General features: G+C 39.3%; 1 long non-coding RNA gene across 1 annotated transcript in view; it reads right to left on the bottom strand.

Moving 5' to 3' along the window:
- Nucleotides 1-6,708: 6,708 nt before the first annotated feature.
- Nucleotides 6,709-22,865, bottom strand: part of LOC114098388 (uncharacterized) — a 31,419-nt gene continuing 15,262 nt past the window's right edge. The window contains exon 3 of the long non-coding RNA XR_003583737.2: nt 6,709-7,449. This is a non-coding gene — a long non-coding RNA (uncharacterized lncRNA). The remainder of the gene's footprint in view (nt 7,450-22,865) is intronic.

The following is a 22,865-nucleotide window of genomic DNA, read 5'->3' as shown; positions in this document are numbered from 1 at the left end:
AGATAAATTGCACATCAGTGCACAGAGTGCTATTACTAATGGAGAAAAATAATTCTGTCTTTTATATGATAAACCTCTAGGGTGCAGAAACTCTCACAAAAAGCAATCAATAAATATCTGTCAAATGGATATATTTTTATTTCCCCTCAATCCCTAATACTGTTTATTATAGAATCTTTAAAAGGGAGGAGATAGGAGGGGAACTAGTAATTTCCAAGCTCCTCTGTGGGCCAGGTGCTTTGTATTTATTATCTCATTTCAATACCAAAATAAAAGAATGTAAAAGAGTATATTAAAATCTAAATTGCAGATGAAGAACCCAGATGATGAATATCAGATACAAAATAGTGTTAGACATACATGAGGAGGAAATTTCAAACTTGGTATCCAAGAACTTGCACAATCAAGAGCCAGATGGTGGATGTTAGACAAGATTTTGAAGCAATTTTGTGAAGATTTTAGGAACTATTGGAGTGCCAAGAGTTTCCCCCCTTGGTGGCAAAGAGGGAGTATTCTTGCCTTCTTGACTCAAGCCTACTAAAGAGTGCTTATGATCCCAGATCCTAAGGTACATCCTCTGGAGGTTAGGGGTTCAGGGATCTGGTGTTTGGGTCCCAGCCAGGAAATCGAGCTGCCAAGATAAACAGCCTAGTAAACTCCTTTGGTAGGAGAGCTGGCAAAGCTGCAGTTTTAAGATAAGATTGAATTCCCTGAGATTTTTGATGAGCAAGGATTTCCTGTGCATCAGGTGTTAATCATGCAGAAGCAGCAGACATTTTGGAGGTATTTTATCTTTGGTAAATAGCACATCCTAGTGGGTATGAAGGGACCCATCGGTGAGTCTATGTGGAACACACCACTGCAGAACCAAGGACCAGGGATGAGCACCTGACAAAGGTGGTGGAGAGTGAAAGAGTCCAGCAGCTCGCACAAATAAAGGCTTTTTTGGTTCCTGGTGAGGGCCTGCGTCCTGGTTTGTAGATGGCTACCTTCTCACTATGTGCTCCCAAGAAGCAGAGGCTGAGCATCCAACACCAAATGGACTCCAATATTAAATTACAAGTGTACTAGCCACATAAAAATGCTTTTTACCTTCCCCGTGCACTAGCCCTCGCCTGCTACAGCTATGAGAGGAAGGAAAGACAGAAAGGAGAAGCAGCTCCAGTTCGTCCTTTCTCAGCTGGGCTTCTGATCTTCTAATATAAAAATTTTTTAATTGGATAAATAATACAGATTTTAAGTGTCCTGGGCTGGGCTTTCTAAAACCTGAGTGCAACCAGGAGAGCTTTAAGATATACTTAGTTATCAGTTGTTGAGGAAAATAAGCTATTTTATTCTTTTTTTTTAAGAGAGAGAGAGAGAAAGAATTTTAATATTTATTTTTTTTTTTAGTTTTCGGCAGACACAACATCTTTGTTTGTATGTGGTGCTGAGGATCGAACCCGGGCCGCACGCATGCCAGGCGAGCGCGCTACGGCTTGAGCCACATCCCCAACCCTATTTTATTCCTTTACCCTTATGGAGTCCAGCTTATTTAATAAACTACTTATACATGTGCCCCTTCTTATACAAGGGGAATTCTGGTATCTATGATAAAATAATGTGCATGCAATCTTTGGAATTAGACCAAACCACATAGTCTCTCCAACCCAGCACCTGCTAGCCATGTGACCTTGAAAGTACTGCCTCTGTTTGCACCTGTTTCCTTCCCTGCATAATAAAAATAATAATCACCCCTACTTAATGAGGTTATTGTAGAAGTAAAATTTGGCAAGATATGAGAACCAGCCTTTAAACTGTAGTCTCTAAAGCTCATGCTAAGATTTATATATAAAAATGTTCCAAATTGGAAACAACCGAAATCCTTTGAAAACAGGAGCATAATTAAACAAACAATACCACATCTGTATAAACTGAGTGGCCAGTTCTCTGCATGCCACATCAGTCTTTTCTCTTCTGAATTTCCACCATAGTATGTATCATTTGTCCCTTGACACAATCAATGAATAGAGCCACTGGCACTAGAGAGCTATTTGGTTCCCAGTACCAGAGAGAAAGACATGCTGAATAAAATTAAATTATAGTTACATTAGGGGACTTTATGACAGTTGAATTTACTTCTGGTATCTAGAAATCAAATAGGTCAAGAGACAGAGACTTGTAACTTCCACAAATTCTAATTTTACATCAACTGTCTTTCTTCTTGAGTTCATCAAACATCGGCTGTGCTGACATTGGAAACGCCCACCTTTGATGTTTCACTGGGCCTGTCCTCAAGTGTTTCCAATATGTCAGGTTACTTCAGAGGGGCATACATTCATTTTCTGGAGACACATCAGAAGTGTTTTTCACCTCTGAAGTCATCACATCCCACTTCCATCACCATTTCCTGTATTGCCTGGTCCAGATTGCTTCAATATCACATCCCTGACAGTATTGCCATATTCACTGAGTTGTCAATGCCGATTCTGATTATTATTGTGCTAGGAAAAAAGGCTCACTTAGATAACGAAGTCATGACAGTGAGGCCATGGGTCGAGCCACAATGACGCTGATGGTCATATCACTTAGCCCTTCACTAACCAGCAAATACAGCCATACCTGTAATCCAACCAATGGGGGACTCTAAGTGTTGGGTACCCTGGCCCTGACAATGTTATTATCTTTCTCCCAGACACCCGAACAGTATTGAAGAAACCAATCCCAAATCTCACCTGCCTTTAGACTCTACACCTTGTCTGGTAATGGACTTCCTGCTCTCCTCTTTGTCAGTATGGCATTTATTACATCTCACTGGTTTACTCCTAGCAATATGTTATGAAGAAACACAGTCCACGCTACTAAGAGTTACTTCAAAATAACTCATGTCTCTTACTTGTATACCTCAGACATCACAAGGGGAACACAAACTTAAAGCCCCATAATTTTTTTTTAAATCCCCTTCCATTCTTTTCTTTACTATCTACTACCCTTCTGTTTGGGAGCTGGGCCTTTTAATTTTTTTTAACCCTTCCTCCAATTTCTCAGGACCTCCTCACCACACACCTGTTGGAATCTTCCACTTTTCTTCAGATTCTCCATGAGAAAGTCCCAGAATTGGTATGGCAGGTAGACTCCTGCTCAAAGGCAGAGAAGATACTTTGGGAGCTTTCCCATTTTAATAGCTATGTCCCAACACACTGGCACTGTAGAGTGACTAGAGCTCTGCCCCAGGTTAGCCAATGGGTGAGGGCAGGGGCCACTTTGAAGAGCAGTTCTTAGTTCAGCCAGAACTGTTTTAAATAAGAATACTAATGTTTTCCTTGCAGTTACCTAGTTAAGGGAATAGAGTTTTCTAGAAGAGACTCAAGTTCCCTTCCTTCTCTGGCTTCCAGAAGGGCAGACAAAGGACTGTGGGAGGGATGGCAGGCAACAGAGACTGAAGTCAGTCCAGGACTGTTCAGCAAAGCCACTCGAGGTGGTTCCTGCAGGGGAAACATACCTCCAGCATATTGTATCCATTGCATGAAACCTAATGAGTTTCCTTTGTTTGTTTTCCCTCTAAAAACAAAGAGATTGAAATTTTATTTCTGAAAGCTATAATGGAGGAGGATTAACAGGCCCTGTCAGGGATGAGAGAGTTAAGTCTTTAGTGACTCTCTACATGGCCAACACAAAATTGCAGCTACATACCATTAAATTGTGGTTTTGAATGATATTAAATGGCATAGGGGATTTCTAAGAACAAAATAAGCAGAATACAAATTTCATAGAGCATTACAGAAAAATCCTGTTTTCTTAGAGCAAAAGAACATGCACCTGGAAAAAAAAATGTAGCCACATTTATCTCTCAAGTTGCATAACTTTTTATTTTTATTTGTTTCTTTCTGTATTTTCTTAAGTATTATAATTTTAATTAAAAACTTAGAAAAAAACACTCATGAGAGTGAGCAGCTCTCTAGTAGCCCATAAGTGTGCAAGGACAGCACCATTCAAGCTCACTTGCACCCTGAGCTGCTCTCAGGCTTCCCAAGCTTCATCCTAAGGTCTTCATCTAGTTCACTCCATTGTGCCCACCATCCTCTCTGATCAGCACCTGTTCCCCCCACCCCCTTAACTGTGCCTGCACCCTGGGCGTCTAGAGAAGAGACAATGGGGGAGATTGAATAATCAGCAGCTATGCAGCCAGTAAAAGAGGGAAAAAGGGAAAAGCAGGTGACCATGCTCTTTTTATGTAGAAACTGACAGCAAAATATTCTAGATCCATCTGCTGCTCTGAGGAGGTAGAACAAAACATCTGGAGAAGCCTCCTCAGACACATTCAAGGGCATCTCTGTGCAAAGCTAAATTTAGCTGCTGTATTTCCATGGGAACAAACACAGTCCTTATCTTCAAGCCTTTTTATTTTTTATGAGGGGCAATTTATGGGCAACATGATCATCTGCAATATACTTATGAAAGCTTTCAGAAAACAAGGCTGATTCCCAAGAGAACTTGCTGAACAAAACCCAATGTGGGGCCTGAGGCTAGTCTTGGTGGTTTCAGACCCAATTTTATCACCATCTTCATGCTATGAACTTACACAAATAAGTGCATAAGGAAGAAATAGAAAATGAGAATGAGGATTCACTAAAAATTTAAATGATATTATATCACAGTTATGATTCCATAGCAATTCCACTCTTAGGCATATACCTAAGAGGACTGAAAATGTATGTCTACCTAAGAACTTCTATAAGGATGTTCATTGCATCATAATTCATAATAGTCAAAGAGTGGGAACAACTCAAGTCCATCAACTGATGAATATAAAAATAAAATGCGGTAGATTCTTATAGTAGAACACCACTAAGCAAATAAAAGGAGGAAGTACTGACATCTGCAACAATATAGATGAAACTTGGAAACTTCAGGCAAAGTGAATTCAGCCAGACAAAAAAAGGCAACATATGGATTCTACTATGTGAAATGTCCAGAATAGGCAAATTCATAGGGACAGAAAAGGTTCACAGGATCAGAGATGGAGGAAAGAGAAAGGAGAAATTTCTAACTCAGAATTCCTTCTGAGGATGATGGAAATGTTCTGGGATTAGTGGTAGTGGTTGTACCTACCACCTTGTCAATATTAACTAACAGGGGCTGGGGATGTAGCTCAAGCGGTAGCGCGCTCGCCTGGCATGCATGCGGCCCGGGTTCGATCCTCAGCACCACATGCAAACAAAGATGTTGTGTCTGCCGAAAACTAAAAAAAATAAATAAATATTAAAATTCTCTCTCTCTCTTTAAAAAAAATGTTAACTAACAAATTATATACCTTAAAAAGGTGAATCCTATGTTATGTAAAATTTTGATCTATATAGATTTTAATCTCAATTTTTAAAAAATTAAAAGAATGGAGGCTTAGTGCTGGAGAAGTAGCTTGGTGGTAGATAAGCATGAGACCCTGGCTTCAATCCCAGTACTAGAATAGAAGGAGAAGGAGAAGGAGAGAGAGGAGGAGGAGGAGGGGGAGGAGGAGGAAGAGGAAGAGGGCTGCTTAGAGGATGAGATCATCTGATTAGCTCTCACTTCAGAGCCCCAGATGAAATCCATATCAGCCATAACATTTGACCAGTATGGGTTCTGAGCAATGGGGTATTTGTATAGTTTCGGTGCTTTGTAGTAACTGATCTGACCCTATGGTGTTGCCCTGCCCACCACACAAATAGAACTACATAGGTGCCCATGGCTCACTCCATGCTACTGGATAGGTACTGGTCTGGGCAAAAGGACCAGTTCCAGAGGTCCCCTGCTTCTTTTTGTTTCTAATTGAAGATTTTTGTTATTGCAGCCTGGACTGATAGCTTCAGGTCTTGAGTGTGACAGAACCTGCAGATACTGCCATTCTTTGTTTTGGATAAGGATGGGGGAAAGCAGGATCAACAGAGATGGTAATATAAGGAAATTCTTAAGAGTGCCCTGTGGTAAACCTGAAGGTCAGCCTGGGATGTGATGTCCTTATTCATTCTAGTTAGTCTTCTGCGGATACCCATGACCCCAGAGCATCTGGCTGAGCAAGGGGGTCTCTGGGCGGGCAGTGAGGATGGGACAGGGAATCCCACCAACATGTTGCCTCTTGCACTTATTGCACAATTAGCCTCAGTGAACTATTCATTTGTTGACCTTGAGCTAGTTGTTAAAGAATAATGGATAGGGAGGGATCCACCAGGGTTGCTACAAGGACAGTTTCCTTTCCTAAGTAATGAAGCTGTCTTTTCAACACAGCTGTGCCTTCAAATGCAGGTTGCCGACCCAGGTAGAGACACAGCAGCAGCACATACATTAAGAGGCTAAGCCAGCACCACTGACATCCCCCACGAGATGCTCTTTCTCACTTTGTGAAACTCATCTTTCCGTTTTACTTTCCTTCTTTTCAAAATTTTGATAGTTATGGAAATGGCATTTGTCGATTTATTACTTCTCTTCAAAGGGTTTCCTTAATAATTTGGCTTGTATTCTGCCTATTTAATTTATGAACCTCATGCTCTATCTGTGCTACTGAATTGCTAAGTCTTTTCATCTTCTTAACAACGTCTGTGTCTCTTTGAGCAAAGAATGTTTACAGAATTAGCTGAATCTATACGGCCTTTCAAGGCTTTTAAGACTTCTCCTTTTTCTCTTCTAAATTAAGGAAATGGATTTCTTAAACTATAAGAAAAAAAGTTGATTTTTTAAAATCCCTCATTTAAAAATTTCTTAACTTTGCCACTAGAGCTAATTCCAAGCAGAGCTGGAAAATGAAATGGAGTCATTGTTTTCCCTCATCCACTTCCATGCTTCTGTTTTGTTAGCTGGTGATAAGTTAAAAATTTTTTATTTTGCTCTAAAAGGGTGAATGGCCACCTTGGAATAGTCAGGTCATGTTAAGCCAGTTGCTGAGAATTTAAAAAATCAAACAAGGAAAAAACATTGTATATGTTTTAAACTCCTAGATTATTTTTTACAGTCTCTTCTCAACTCAGATATATCTTATATCACCATAACAATTTGTATCCTGTAACAAATCATTAAATAAATGACAAAAAGGAGAGTCTAATTTGCTGTTAGTTTTTGTTGTTTTTGAAGGGCTATCAGTCAGATGCATAGTTCCTCATTTCAAAACCTATGTCCCACTAATTTAGGCTCAGAAATTTCAGAACCATCTCTCCACTTTCAATTTTTGGTTATTACCATGACACATGAAGGTCAAGTGTCCTTTCTCCAGTCACCCCGCATCTCTTTGGCAAAGATCACAGGAAGGGAAAAGGGTTTTTGCTTTGATTGACACAGTCTTCCTAACGCTTCCCACGTGCTCCAACAGCAGCTTGAACCTTCTCTGTGTCACTTCGCTGTACTTCCAATGATCACTTCCAATGATCCATTTACTTCATGACCTCTCCTAGACTCAGGAGCACAGGAATCACAACTTATTTGTTGTTTGAGTCCTTATTCCTAGAACAGAGAGATAAATGTTACATGGAGCAGGACACTTACTGGATTGAGAGGCTGGGCATTCTGAGATTGTTGGAGGTAACTCAGGTAAACTGGCCATATCCTTTGTAGAAAGTAGGCACAGAATCCCTGTGCATTGACTGTCCATACTGCCCAAGAAATTCAAAGCCAGAATGCAGCAACTCCCCAATCATTTTTATCTGAAAATGTTTATCTAAGAAGAACTCCTACCTAAAGGAAAGTTACCCCCCCACACAGTACCATTATGAACATCTGCTTGCCTACCAGATATGTAAAAAAAAATATTGACAATTGTTAATATTTGGCCATATTTGCTTTATCTATAGCTATTATAGATATTTAAAAATAGCTTCAGGTTTAAGAAAAATATGGTCTTTATGGAGAAAATATCTAAAGCAAAGACATTAAAGCGTCATTCCATTGCCCAAAGAATGAAGAGGTGATCCCTTTTCCAGACTTTTAAGGCCTCTGTGATCTGAGTCTTGTTGACTTCATTTCTAGATATATCTGTGGCTGCTCCTCCACCTCATGTATTTTCCAGCCAGGCAGAACTATTCTAAATTCTAGGATCAGCATCCAGCTTTCTCTCTTCTCCCTCTGGGTCTTCATGCATGCTATTCCATTTGTGTGGTGTGTCCTACTGCCATCCCTCTTTTATCTGGCTAATTTCTACTTTAGCTCTTCAGGCTATCCAGGCTGTTTAGAATCTTTTGCCATCTGCTTCCATTGTGCCCCTATCAGAGCTAAAATATGGCCTAGGTCTCTCTCCACTGTTAGATCTTGACCTTCATAGTAAGAACCTTATTTCTTTTTTAAAAAATTTTTTTATTCTAATTTGTTATATATGACAGCAGAATGCATTATAATTCATATTACAGATATAGAGCACAATTTTTCATATCTCTGGTTGAATACAAAGTAAACTCACAACAATCGTGTCTTCATACATGTACTTAGGGTAATGATGTCCATCTCATTACACCATCTTTTTTACCCCTATGCCCCCTCTCTTTCCCTCCCTCCCCTTTGCCCTATCTAGAGTTCCTCTAATCTTCCCATGTTACCCCTTCCAACCCCACTATGAATCAGCCACCTTATATCAGAGAAAATATTCAGCATTTGGTTTTTGGGGATTGGCTAAATTCACTTAGCATTATATTCTCCAATGCCATCCATTTACCTGCAAATGCCATGATTTTATTCTCTTTTAATGCTGAGTAATATTCCATTGTGTATATACATCACATGTTCTTTATCCATTCATCTACTGAAGGGCATCTACATTGGTTCCACAGTTTAACTATTATGAATTGTGCTGCTATAAACATTGATGTGGCTGTGTCCCTGTAGTATGCTGTTTTTAAGTCCTTTGGGTATAGACCCAGAAGTGGGATAGCTGGGTCAAAAGGTGGTTCCATTCTCAGTTTTCCAAGGAATCTCCATGCTGCTTTCCACATTGGTTGCACCATATTTCAGTCCCACCAGCAATGTATGAGTGTGCCTTTTTCCCCACATCCTTGCCAACACTTATTTTGTTTGTATTCTTAATAGCTGCCATTCTGATTGGAGTGAGATGAAATCTTAGAGTAGTTTTGATATGCATTTCTCTAATTGCTAGAGATGTTGAACATTTATTCATATATTTGTTGATTGATTATATATCACCTTCTGAGAAGTGTCAGTTCAGTTCCTTGACCCATTTATTGATTGGGTTAATTCTTTCTTTCTTTCTTTTTTTTTTTTTTTTTTTTTTGGTGTTTAGCTTTTTGAGTTTAGTGCTCTATCTGATATGCATGTGGTAAAAATTTGCTCCCATTCTGTAGGCTTTCTATTCACCTCACTGATTATTTCTTTTGCTGAGAAGAAGCTATTTAGTTTGAATCCATCCCATTTATTAATTCTTGATTTTAATTCTTGCACTATAGGAGTCTTATTAAGGAAATAGGGGCCTAATCTTATATGATGGAGATTTGGGCCTACTTTTACTTCTGTTAGACACAGGGTCTCTGGTTTAATACCTAGGTCCTTGATCCACTTTGAGTTGAGTTTTGTGCATGGTGAGAGATAGGGGTTTAATTTCATCGTGTTGCATATGGATTTTCAGTTTTCCCAGCGCCATTTGTTGAAGAGGCTATTTTTTCCTCCAATGTATGGTTTGGGTGTCTTTGTCTAATATAAGATAACTGTAATTATATGGGTTAGTCCCTGTGTCCTCTATTCTGTATCATTGGTCTCTATTTTGTACTATTGCTCTGTAGTATAGTTTAAAGTCTGGTATAGCAATGCCACCTGCTTCGCTCTTCTTGCTAAGGATTGCTTTAACTATTCTGGATCTCTTATTTTTTTTCCAAATGAATTTCATGATTGCTTTTTCTATTTCTATTTGGCATCCTGTAGTCTTCTTGGATTTGATTTTCCAATTCATTCTTCATGTTTGGAAAATTTTCTGATATTATTTCATTGAATAGATTGTTCATTCCTTTGGTTTGGAACTCTATTTCTTCCTCTATCCCAATAACTCTTAAATTTAGAATTTTTATGCTATCCCATATTTCTTGAATGTTCCGTTCGTGGTTTCTTACCATTTTCACTGTGTGGTCTACATTATTTTCAAGATTATATATGTCTGAGGTCCTGTCTTCCAAATGGTCTAATCTGTTGTTGATGCTTTCAATTGAATTTTTTAAATTTTTTTATTTGTTTTAATTAGTTACTCATGACAGTACAATGATCTTGACATCATACATTTGAATCAGATGGGGTATAATTTCTTATATTTTTTTGAGAACTTTTAATTTGGTTTATTGTTTCATTTCAAGGATTTCTGTTAGGTTTTTTTTTTTTTAAGAACCTCTATCTCCCTATTAAAGTAATGTTTTGCTTCCTGTATTTGTTTATGTAGCTCTTTGTCAAAATGATCTTTTGCTGCCTATATTTGCTCTCTTATATCATCCTTTAATTCATAGAACATTCTAATTATGTACATCCTGAACTCCTTCTCTGTAATTTCTTCTGCTGTGCTGGCCATAAATTCTAATAATATGGTATCTTGATTTCCACACTTTCCTCCCTTATCTTTTTATGTTGCTTGTGTGTCTTCCCTTCTAGCACTGTGAATCCAAGGCATTACCATTTTTACCCGATAAGCTTATAGTGTCCCTGTAGGGTTCCAATACCTCTCCATTGAGGTGAAGGACAATGTTAACAGATCCCAATATAAACAATAGCCTTAAAACAATTAATTCCTATTAAGACATTTACAGTTTGGTCACAATGTACAGAATGGTGAATTGAATTATTATCTACAATATAATCAATAGGTTTGGAAAAAGGTTTACAGTTTCTGATGGTGGACAAAGAACTGGGGGTGAGGTGTAGGATGATATGCTGAGGAGGTAGGAAGTGAGGATGTAGAGTTGTGTCTTAGGAAGTGTGAAAGAGGACTCTAAAGAAGAAGATTAGTAACTGGAGAGGAGAGAGGAAGTAACTTTGGGTAGACAAGTAAGTGAGAAGACAGTTGAGTTCATAAAACAAACACACATATATATTAAGAAAAATTAAAAATGTTAAAGTAGTAGAAATTGGCATGATGTAAGAAGGAAAAAAAAATAATATATACAACACAGCTGTAATATACTATTCAGATGTCCCTGTCCTCAAAATCCTAACTCATGCAAAGTACTTTGTTTCACATGTCAGGGATATGAGGGAAGGAGAATAGAGAGGGAGAGGGGAAAAAAATCTTGAAGGAAGAAATAGGATTGTTTTAGTTGGAAATTTGTATCTTTCCTGCTTCCCTTCTCATCCAATAGATGGGGTCGTTTGTTATTTGCTGGTATCTCCACCCTCAGAATAGTGAAAGTAACCAGGATATCACTGTGCCGCGGTAGTGGCTGCTGGGGAGAGGGGGGAATTAGAAGCTAGGTGCCTGGCCAGCCAAAGTTCCAAACTGGGAGTTGCCCCCCACTGAAGATGGTAATGAATGTGACCCAAGATGGAGGCGCCTGCTTTCAGCAGTGGACTATCGGGTCCAAGCAATGGTGTAGGACAATGAGTTCATAGACAGCTCTGTGGCATGCAGTGTGTGGCTGTCCTTCAGAGCCTGTGTGAAGTTCTTGGGTGCAGGCAGGCCACTGCGCATAGGGGATTATCTGAGCTGCTGCAGGGTCCCAAGATGGCGGCGACCAGGGGAACCCCATGTTGGTAGATGGGAGTTCACACAGGAATGGCGGCCAGAGTTATTGTGTGTGGGAAGCTGCTGGGTGTCCTGCGTGGTCACCTATTTGCTCCGGTGGGTGGCAGAAAGTTCTGCGCAGGTGTTGATGCTCGGGTACCCTGTGTGGGCCAGTATTTGGGAGACCTACTCTGATGCTGAGGCCTGGAGCCCTAGATGGGCATGGTGGCCATGATTCCTGTGAGGAAGCAGGAATATAGCTCGCAGAGAAGCAGTATTCTCACTACTTGAGTCCCAGGTCATGGAGCAACACAGAATGCTGCCTCCCTCTAGCCCGCCACCTTGGATCCGGACCTTATGTCTTTTATCTCAGCATCCTTCATACCTAGAGAGGGCTTCCCACAGGAGTTCTCAACAAATGTCTGTCAAAATAACAAGCTTATAATAAGTCACCAGACTAGCTTGGCATTTATAGAACCTAAAGAACTGAATTTCTTTAGCAAACCCTCTCCCTCTTTTGACATGAATTCTCCCATTCTTACTCCATGAACTTTAAGGTTTCTTCTAGCCCCTCCCATATTACATAGATAGAAGGGTAGCTTCTAGAGCTAGTAAATGCCAAGCAGTTTCTATGACAACCACAAGTTCTGTTGGCCCAGACATGTAAAATTTCATCCTGAATGCACAATGCACCAGACTCTCCCTGCTCCCAATGGCCACCAAGAGATGAATTATTTGATTTTTTAATCCCCCCTCCCTTAGATGATTCCTCCATTCCAGACCTATTTCTGAGAGAACCAAAAATGGTTGCTATAGGAACAGCATTCCTCCTGGAAACCTTTTTCTCTATGTGCCAATTACTACTGAATGTGCAGGTTAACTCTTGGTAAATATGAGACTGGGTCCCAATAAAAGCTGACTCAAGGGAGGAAACCAGGAAATAACACATGACATTTGTAGCAAGCTTCATCTAACAGGAACTCATAGGGTTCTCATGTCAAAAGAGGAAAGTGACTGTTATGATCCCATATGCATAGATGAGGAAACTGGAGCTCTGGACAGAGAATTTAAGAGGCTTTCCTTAGGTCACAAATTTCTAACAGAATTTTTAGAGTGGCAGTGCATTCAAATTCAAAGTTGTTTTCAAAACCTGTGTTCTTAACCACAGAGAGTTCTTGCCTCATAATTCAATCCTACACCAGTAGGCCTTAGAACTATATGCTTGGATTTGGGATTCCTACTACTGAGCAGGCATCAGGACTGTACCAGCTGACCAACCTCTTGACCTGAAAGATAATTGAAGACTAAAGATGGTGGCAGTATCCAATTGAACATAGGAGACAGAATATACCAGGAACTGGCAGAAATCAAGGACACAGAACTATTGTAGAGATGAACATACCCTCCCAAAGCTTTACCTTCTCCCCTTTAGTTCTTTAAAGTCTCACCAAAGATCCATGGGAAGCAGGGTATAGGTTATCATGCCCGTTTAACCAATGAGGTCACTAAGACTCAAGAAAGGTGACTTACCTGAAGCTAAGTAGCAAGTAAATAATTAAAGAAGAACTAATTCTAGATCTTCCCATTATAATTCCAGTTTTCAAATACTAAAATTTTAACCATCTCTAGTCACAGAAGGCATGGCCGGTGGATATATTATAATGCTAACAGCCACCATTTATTGAGACAAATTGTCCAAGAGGCTGCAAAGTTAAAGGTCTCTCCTTAGTTTAAATATTGTCTTCCCTCCTCATAACAACACCATGGAGTAGGTAGTGCTGTCCCCACTTTACAAATTAGGAAACTGGACTCAGCAAGTGGAGGGACTTACTCAAGATAACATAGTCATGAGCTGGTAGCAGCTGAATTTCAACTCAGATATGCCTGATACCAAAGCCCAACTACCATTTTAGTTAAGGCTTAAAATCTCTTCCACAAGAAAACTAGACCTGTAAATAACAGCAAAACCACAGTTTCTCTTTACCTTGCTCACAATCACTTATCAAATCCAAACATTCCCATTTACATGGCTTTTCGGTGGCATCTGACCTAAAGTAAAAACAACTTAAAGATTGGACCTTATTTTACTTTCACATAACAAAGTTCCAGTGGCAGGTAGCCCATGGCTAGCATGAAAATTTCAGAATGATCAGGACTCAGCCCCAACCAGCTCTCCCCTCTGTCATCCTTATGATGTGGTCCTCATCTTCAGGCCTAGGACATTGCTTGAATTCCTGTCATGGCCTAAGTTCCCAGCAGCAAATCAGAAAGAAGAATGAATCAAGAGGAGTGTATGCTTTATCTGTCAACAAATATATGAAAAAAGTGTTCACCATCTCTAGAAATTAGAGAAATGCAAAGTAAAACTACACCGAGATTTCATCTCACTCCTGTCAGAATGGCAATTATTAAGAATACAGGTAACAATAAATGTTGGTCAGGATGTGGGGGAAAATGTACTTTTATATCTTGCTGGTGGGACTACAAATTGGTGCAACCACTCTGGAGAGCAGTATGGAGATTCCTTAGAAAACCTGGAATGGAACCACCATTTGACCCAGTTATCCTATTCCGTGGCATATACCCCAAAGACTTAAAAAAAGCATACCACAGTGACACAGCCACATCATTGTTTATAGCAACTCAGTTTACAATAGCTAAGCTATGGAACCAACCTAGGTGCCCTTCAATAGATGAATGGATAAAGAAAATGTGGTATATACACAATGGAATATTACTTAGCCATAAAGAAGAACAAAATCATGGCATTTGCAGGGAAATGAATGGAACTGGAGGCTATCATGCTAGGTGAAATAATCCATTCGCCAAAAAAAACAATGTTCTCTCTGATATGTGGATGCTGACTCACAATAGGCCAGGGGGAACGAGAAGTAGGGGTTCACCAGATTGGACAGGAAGGATTAGGGGTAAGGGAAGGGGAAAGGGAATGGGAAAGACAGTAGCATGAATCAGGCGTAACTTTCCTATGTTCATAGATGAATACATAATCAGTGTAACTCCACAACATGTACAACCACAAAAATGGGAAGTTATACTCCATGTATGTATAATAAATATGTCAGAATACATTTTTATTGTCACGTATTACTAAAAGAAAAATTAAAAAGAGTAGCATATTCTTTCCATTAACAACTTCCTGAAATTACTGTATAATGTATCCCTGCCAAACTTAGTCACATTGAGCTATCTCTCTTAGCTGCAAAGGAGGCTAATAAACCTCATTCAGGACATCCAGTTACAAAGAAAGTAGAGGGAGAGTGCCTGATAGAGCAGCAACAGTGCCAGTCACACCACCCTTCAATGCTCAGCATTAGGTCTTTCTCTTCCTTAAAGCCTACAAAAGTCCAACGTGGTCTCACTTTCCTCTGACCTCTTACAACACTTATCAATGTGGCTGTTAGTATATACATTATATTGACTTCTGAATTACTTATGTAGCAGATACTATGGCAAACACAACCTGTAGATAACAGTGAGTCAGACAGATGTGGATATGGACATACATTTAGATAGAAGTGGATACAGAAACAAACAAAAGCATAAATATAAACTTTCTGCACGGTGGTTCAGAAAAAGCACAGGCTCTGGAGTCAAGCAGATTAAAGTGTAAGTCCCATCTTCACTGGTAATTTGTAGGCTAATTAACCTAAGCTTTAATTTCCCAATGCGCAAAATGAAGTTCACAATTATACTTTCCTAATGAGGTTGTTGTGATGGCTAAATAAGATAATGCATGCAAAGGACTTAACAGTATGCCAGGCACACAGTTACTTTAAATATTAGTCACTTTCACTTCTTCTCCTCACAATGATCCTCTGAGATTGATACTATCTTCACAATTTAAAAGAATAAACTGCAGTTCAGGGCAGCGAAAGAACTTGGCTAAAATAACAATGCCAGTGGTATCATTACTGAGACATGACCCTTATCCTAACCTCAAATCCTTAGTTCTTAGTCAGAGGCTCCTGTCTCTGTCCCTTTGCACCATTTCCATAATCAGTACACGACAGTAGACTTTCTATAGTTGTCTGCCGTAACAAATTCAAATGAATCAACTGTCATTCTTTCTTTGGCTTTAAGGCTTTCTAGGCTGTTATCTCTGCTACACATTAAAATACAGGGAAAATAGTTTTAATTTTCAGGATAAGGATCAGTATCTTATGAGATCCATATAGGGTAGAAAATCTGATTAGAAAGACTTTATTTAGAAGGAAATTAGCTCAGGCAGTCTTTCTGAGTAGGAGAAGAATAATAAGGAAACCAGAAACATCTAAATCAAACACTGAGCTCCTCTCCCTTGGAGATGAAATGTACCATTCCAACCTGTCTACTTCGTTTGCTGCAGTACAAAACAATTCAAGTCTCTTTCTTACTAAGAATCAAGATATTTTCATAAGCAATAACTCAATTTCGAGAGATAATTGCCCTTGGTAAGGAAGGATTAAGAACACCCACGTACATTTCTAAAAATTAGGAGATCTTCTCAGTCCTCTGTAAGTAAAGTGCACAGCAAAGGGCACTCCACAGTACAACTGAGCCGTGACAGGGCACATCTCATTTCCTTTCTAGTCTTCTACATTGGGTCCTTTAAGATGGTGCCATGTGAAGGGCTGAGATTCAGAGTCAAAACCCCCTGGCTGCAGTCCTGGATTTTGCTACATGATCTACCCCATTTGCATTTCAGTTTTAGATTCAATAAATGAAAATATTATAGTATCTGTCCATTTAGGTCTCTTCTAGTTGCAACAATATTTTGTGAATATGGGATTAATTCTGAGCATTTGCAAAGGATTAAGTAAAAGATATTAAATGCTATAGGTCACATTCTGATTTGTTTTGTCTGCTGAGTTTGTTGTTGTTATTGCTGTTTTAAAATAAGGCATTTTCCCCTATCTCTTAATTCTGCTTTGAGAATAATATTGAATGTTGTGACAAAATGATGGATTTTTTAAAAACTTTAATATCTGTATAGTGTTTTACACACTCCAAAACATTCTCATTATTATCTCACTACAACTCAAGACTACAACAATATTATTGATGCAGTAGGGAAAAGATTGATTTGAAAAGTCAAAAAGCCTGAGGCCAAACTTCAGCTAAGCCCTTTATAAATTAAGAGAACTTGGGAAAATTACTTAACCTTGCTGAACCTTTCAGTTTCCTTATCTTCAAAAACGGGAAAGAAGATAACAATAAAATGAGGTTTTTATGCACAGCACCTAGCAGCCTAATAGCAGGTCTTTCCCTTTAGATTGGGAGGAAACTAGAAGATTAAAAAGTTAAGGGACTCTCCTACAGTTAAGAACTTCCCCAGGGCAACATCCTACTATGGGAAGGCAAAGGATGGACCAATCTAAGATATCTGCAAAAACTTACTTTAGTTTTCTCATGTTTTCGTTCGAAAGATAAGGAATGGACACATTTAGCAACTGGTCTGCATAGGAGCTCAGGAGCTCTGAATCATTTGGGCAATCCAAACATTCATTCTTGCATCCAGGAATGCTGATGGAGCATGTGCTGTTCAAAAAAAGATAAGGAAGAGAGGGAGGAGGAAGAGGAATTTGAGGGTTACAGCAAGGCCCTGAAGGCTCAGGATTTTATATATATAATAAATATTTAATGATATATATTTATATATAATTATATATAATATGTATATCTAACATATCTACAATTATATATTATATATAATATATATATATATATATATATATATATATATATATATATATATATATATATATATTACATAATTGAGGTGGTGGTTGCAGTGGACTCTGGACAGGTTCTTAAGTTACTGGTTTATTCAAACCTCATGTTGGGTTCTAGAGACACAAGTACTTGTCCTCCTCATGTTGCTTACGGTCTGGAAAGGACACAGCAATGACCCAGGAAAGATAGGAGTGCTCAAAGAGGGATTGGAGGGGAAAACACTCTGTCTGGGAAAATGACATGGGCATCACAGAGAAGGTAGGAGGCTGAGCTGGGAACACATAATCGTTCAAGGGTATGAAGTTTAATTGGTTTGTCTTAGGTGACGAAAACTAAAAGGAGAAAAATCAAAGGAAAACTGAAAAGGGTTAAGTGTCATAGTATGATTCAAACTATCTACCTGATCTTTAAGGCAAGGCTTAGGAGGAGTTTACCAAACCCACAAGAGGAGAAATCATTCCAGGCAGAGGTGAGACAAAGCTTAGAGCAAAAAGGGAAATACAAATAAGAATATAGAAGGGAGCAGAAGAAGCAAGAATAGAGGGATAGATGGTCAAGGTGTACCCAAGGACTTTGAGGAAATGTTTTAAATGATACTAACCTAAAGGAAGTGAGAAGCACTAAGATTAAATGAGGAAGTAACACATCCAATTGTCCTCTTTGAGAGATCCCACTTGCCACCACTCATAGATGACTCAGGCACATGGGAGAGGGAGTAAGTTTTGGACCAACTGGAAGACTAATCAAATGCATACTCATTGAAAATCCTAGTTACCTGGATGGTACAAAAATTCTAATTATTTTTCACTAAAATTCAGAAGGAAAATTACCATTTTTTCAGAAGTCATTCTTTCTTATTTCGATGCAGCTGTAGTTTTGTAGGTTGACTTGCAACCAATTTAAACTCTAGATTTACTACTTATTATCTGAGTGACAATGGACAGATCTGTTAAACTCATGGGCTGGACTCCATTATCTGTAAAACGGGAATAATATATCTTATCTTTAGGGGTTTTGTGAAATTAGCACAATGTACAAAAGGGTGTCTCATATTTATCCGGTTGATCTGGTAAATTATACTATTATGCAAATGTTTGTATTCTAATTTGCCAAGAGTCAGCTCTCTGCATGTATTTAAATATAATTTAGCTGGGCACAGTGGCACATGCCTGTAATCCCAGCGCTTGGGGAGACTGAGGCAAGAGGATGTCAAGTTCAAAGCCAGCCTCAGCAAAAGCAAGGCACTAAGCAACTCATGAGACCCTGTCTCTAAATAAAATACAAAATAGGGCTGGAAATGTGGCTCAGTGGTCGAATGCCTCTGAGTTCAATCCCCTGTACCCAAATAATAAATACATAAATATGACTCAGGGTGTCCAACCTATAAAAGTTTCATTTACACGTGATATTCCAATAATACATTTACTCCTTAAAAGGGCACTTTCTTTTAGTTTTCTATCTGTCCTTAAAGAACATATTCTTAAAATGTTGGCGGGAGAGTGGAAAAGGAAGAAAATAGTTAGAAAACTGTTAAATCATTAAATTAAATGTTTTATCTAAATCATTTGTATCATACTGCGACACTTAACCTTTCTCGGTTTTCCTTTGATTTTTCTCCTTTTAGTTCTAGTCACCTAAGACAAACCAATTAAACTTCATACCCTTCAAGGATTATGTGTTCCCAGCTCAGCCTCACTTAGAATTTCAAATGAGATGCCATCTTCTCAGAGAATACTCAATTGTTCTTTTATCAACTCCTGTGATTTCCTAATGTCAGTCATTCAGCCAGCCTTTATTAGGTGATTTCTATTCTTGGTGGGTAGTACAAAGAAGAGAAAAAGACAAATCATTCAAGATATGGATTTAACAGCCTGGGTTCTTGGCAAAGCCTCCTGCAAAAAGTGCTTTGTGTTCCTTACAATCGAATGCCACCTGACGGTCTAGAAATCACTTTGCAGTCTAAAGATGCTTTCACGGACATTGGAGTTTTTAATCCTGGTGAGAACTCTCAATGTATGATAATCAGCATTCTGCAAATGAGAAACTATTGCTCAGAAAGGAATTGTGACCTTACTCAGGAGATTCAGAGTTAGGTAGGAGGCAAAATTAGTGTTTCAACCCAGGACTCTCTGACTTCAGGTCCTGGTCTCCTAAAGCAGAGTGGCCTGAGAAACTTTAATGAAAAGACAAATTATCCTAAATTTATTTAAAGACCTTTTGCAACTGGTGCAGATATATGAGCTATGTATGTCTACTCTAGAAGAACCATAAAATAGAGGCACAATTTGGAAGTGTTGTCAGCGTCTACTTAACAACTCCAAAATGTTTTAAAGGTTTAAAAAGTGTTTTCATTTAATACATTTATTGAGTTCCCACAAGCATTCTGCACTTCTGTATGCATTCGCAGTGAACAAAAAAAGGCAAGATCCTCACTCTGAAAGCTTGTATTCTATAGAGAGAGGGAGACACAGCTCTCTGTTTCCTGGCTGACATGTCCTGACCTGCTTTTCTCTGCCATATTCTTCCACCATGATTACTTCATCTCTGACCCAGAATGATGGAGTCAGCCTACCATGGACTGAACCTCTTGATACCAGTGCTGGGAATCAGGATCAGGTCCTCATTCAATGGTGTTGAAAATTAAACTCCCCAAAAATGCTGAGGCAAGCATAGAAAGCAAGTTTTATTTAAGAAAGAGACAGAACAGAGATAACAGACTTCTCCAGAAAGAAGTCAGGGCCCAGAGCTGGGTGCCCATGGAAGTGGGTGTGTTAAAGAGTAGCCCAAGGGGCAATTGCTTGTGTTGGAAAATGTGGATTACATGTTGGAAAATGAGGTATTAGCAACACATTTCCTTTCCTTGGATAATCAGTCCTCATCTTTCCGACTCATTTACTATCTTTTCTGACTACCTGTCCTTGTCCCTGTCTCACTCTGAAACCACACCTGTACTCTCAGTAGACTAAGAGCTCACCAGAGCAACATATACTGACTGACTCAGAGCCCAGCCCCAGCCTGGATCAAGAGGACAGTTGGAGGGACACTGCCTCCCTAGATGCAGGGGAAGGCCTGGGTCTCAATCCAGAGTCTTTCTACAAGACTGTCAGAGAGGCACAGGGGACCAAGACAGAGAAAAAAGATGGGCTAAGTCTGTGACAGGTTCTCTGGAGTCCTGTCCACATTTATGCAAACTTCACCAAGAAATGGAGGTACCAACATTGACTACCTCTTTGGAAAAGAATATGAGACAAAACTGCTATTCCAAGTTTGATCTCAGGAGACTTGGGGGGGGGGGCTTAACTGAACAGGAACGCTGAAGAAGGTGACATGTGCTATCTACCTGAAACTTTCCCTACCATGGAGGATGAAGAGTGCCTGACCATCAACTCTATCTGGAGACCAGCTGTACTGTGGAGAATGTCTGGAGGCAGATTCAAGGACCATCCCCTTCTACAATTTTGTTCTTGGGTTTCTTTCCCAGGGTCTTTGCCTCTGGAAGGGTCCCATGAGGGTAAGAGTGAATGGAAGAATGTGGAGGAGCCTATGCATTAGACAATGGCACCTTCAGGTGAATACAGAGAATGGGGCAGTCTCTTGTGGCAGAACCTGGGGATCTGCAAGGTCATCCTTTTGACAGAAGAGCCCTCAGGTGGCCTTGGTCCAGAGAACGTACCGCTGGTTCTGCTACCAGGGAGAAGCCCACTGTCCCTAAGAGGATGATCTGGGGTGGAGCACCTGGCCCAGCTGTTAAGAGCTTGCTTCTGAAAGATTATGCCTGTCATTTCTGAGGCTCATTTGAAACAAGGCCATGACTCCATCTCAGTTCTGGGACTTACATCAAGCAAAGCTTTGTGTGTATGGAGGTGGGAGTGACTTTCCCTCACAAAAGAAGTTGGGAACCAACTCTTCCATTAAGATTACAGTAGGCATGTCTATAATCTGTTATTGAGGAGGCTGAGACAGGAAGATCACAAGTTCAAGGCCAACCTGGGCAACTAAGCAAGACCCTGTCTCAAAATAAAAATAAGGCCTAGGACATAGCTCTGTGGTAAAGTGCTTGCTTTGCATGGGTAATACTCTGGGTTCAAACCCAGTAGTGCAAAAAGAAAAAAACAGGTCAGGGTGAAATCTCTGTGGTACATGCTTTGGGGGATAGATACAATGTTCCATTTTGCCCTTTTTGAGTTCCCCTTTGTTTATCAAATTGCATGCAGTATGCTGGAAGGAATCTGCTAAGGACCTTGGTTCAAAGGCCATGGGGGAAGTATGTTTTGATATCTTTCTGTATTCTTCCTATACTACTTCAAATAGTTATACATCTTTTTAAGGAATTTTTTTTCTTTTTTTGGACTTAAAAACAATTCCAATGATTATGAAGGAAAAATAAAATGGAAATATCTAATAAAAAAGAATAGTAAAGTATAATTATTTGATATTAATATTAAATAATATTAGATACTACAACATATAGCCACCATCATAACAAAAAAGTTAAATAATATAGAATTAGCAAATGCACAAAAGAAGTAGATGTAGCAGTCTAAAGTTCAAACTGCAGAACAGACTTGGGGACATATACAGAACACATAACAGGGAAACACATGATCTAGTCAAGGTCACATGTGGGGGAGAGAGGACTACCTTGCGGGTGCAAGTGGGAGGGGTGGGGAGAGAGACATACAAAGCAACAACAACAAAACAATAACAAAGAAAAATACAAAGGTTTTCAAAAGCGCCTCTGCTCTAAAATCTAATTTATGCACTCTTCTTTATGTGCTTTTGTTTCTAATTTTTCTTTTCTCTTCACAATAGAAATGGCTTACAGGTCATGGCTCATTCTGCTGTTAATGAAAATGAAATTTTCCGGATCTGAACAGCCTTACTTTAGATTTTCTCATAGCTTGGTGCACAGATACACAGTATTGTAGGCTTCAAGGTTAGAGAATTAATCAAATATGCAATGAAGTGAATAAATAACAGTATTTCTCATTTTGGCAAAAAAAAAAAAAAGAGAGAGAAGGAGAGAGATGCACAGAAAACAAAGAAACAATCAGTTGGTGATAAATGCTGTTGAGAGAAATAAAAAACAGGATTATGGATTAGAAGGTGTTAAAATGCTGTGGTGGTTAATTTTATGGGCCACCGTTAATTTTACCATGCCACGGAGTGCCAGATTAAAAAGTATTTCTGGATATATTTTGGAGTGTTTCCAGATGAAATTAGCATTTGAACCAACATACTCAAAAAGTAAGTGGCCTTTGCCTTGTGGGCGAGGTCATCCAATCCAAAAAGGGAAAAAAAGCAGAGGACTGACTGGTGGAGGAATGCATCCCTCTTGTTTGAGGCCTGCCTGTTGGTCTTTTCCTGCTCTCACACTAGGATTCACCTGGTTCTTAGCTCTTTACACCTGGACTCAATGACACTGAAGGAAGACCCAGTCACTGACCTGACCACCTCTATTTTATCCCTATCTGACTATTTGCCTCCT

The sequence above is a fragment of the Marmota flaviventris genome, chromosome 9, assembly GCF_047511675.1.
Source record: "Marmota flaviventris isolate mMarFla1 chromosome 9, mMarFla1.hap1, whole genome shotgun sequence".
Lineage (NCBI taxonomy): Eukaryota > Metazoa > Chordata > Mammalia > Rodentia > Sciuridae > Marmota > Marmota flaviventris.
Note: the sequence above shows the minus strand (reverse complement) of the source record. Positions and strands in the feature narration are given on the sequence as shown.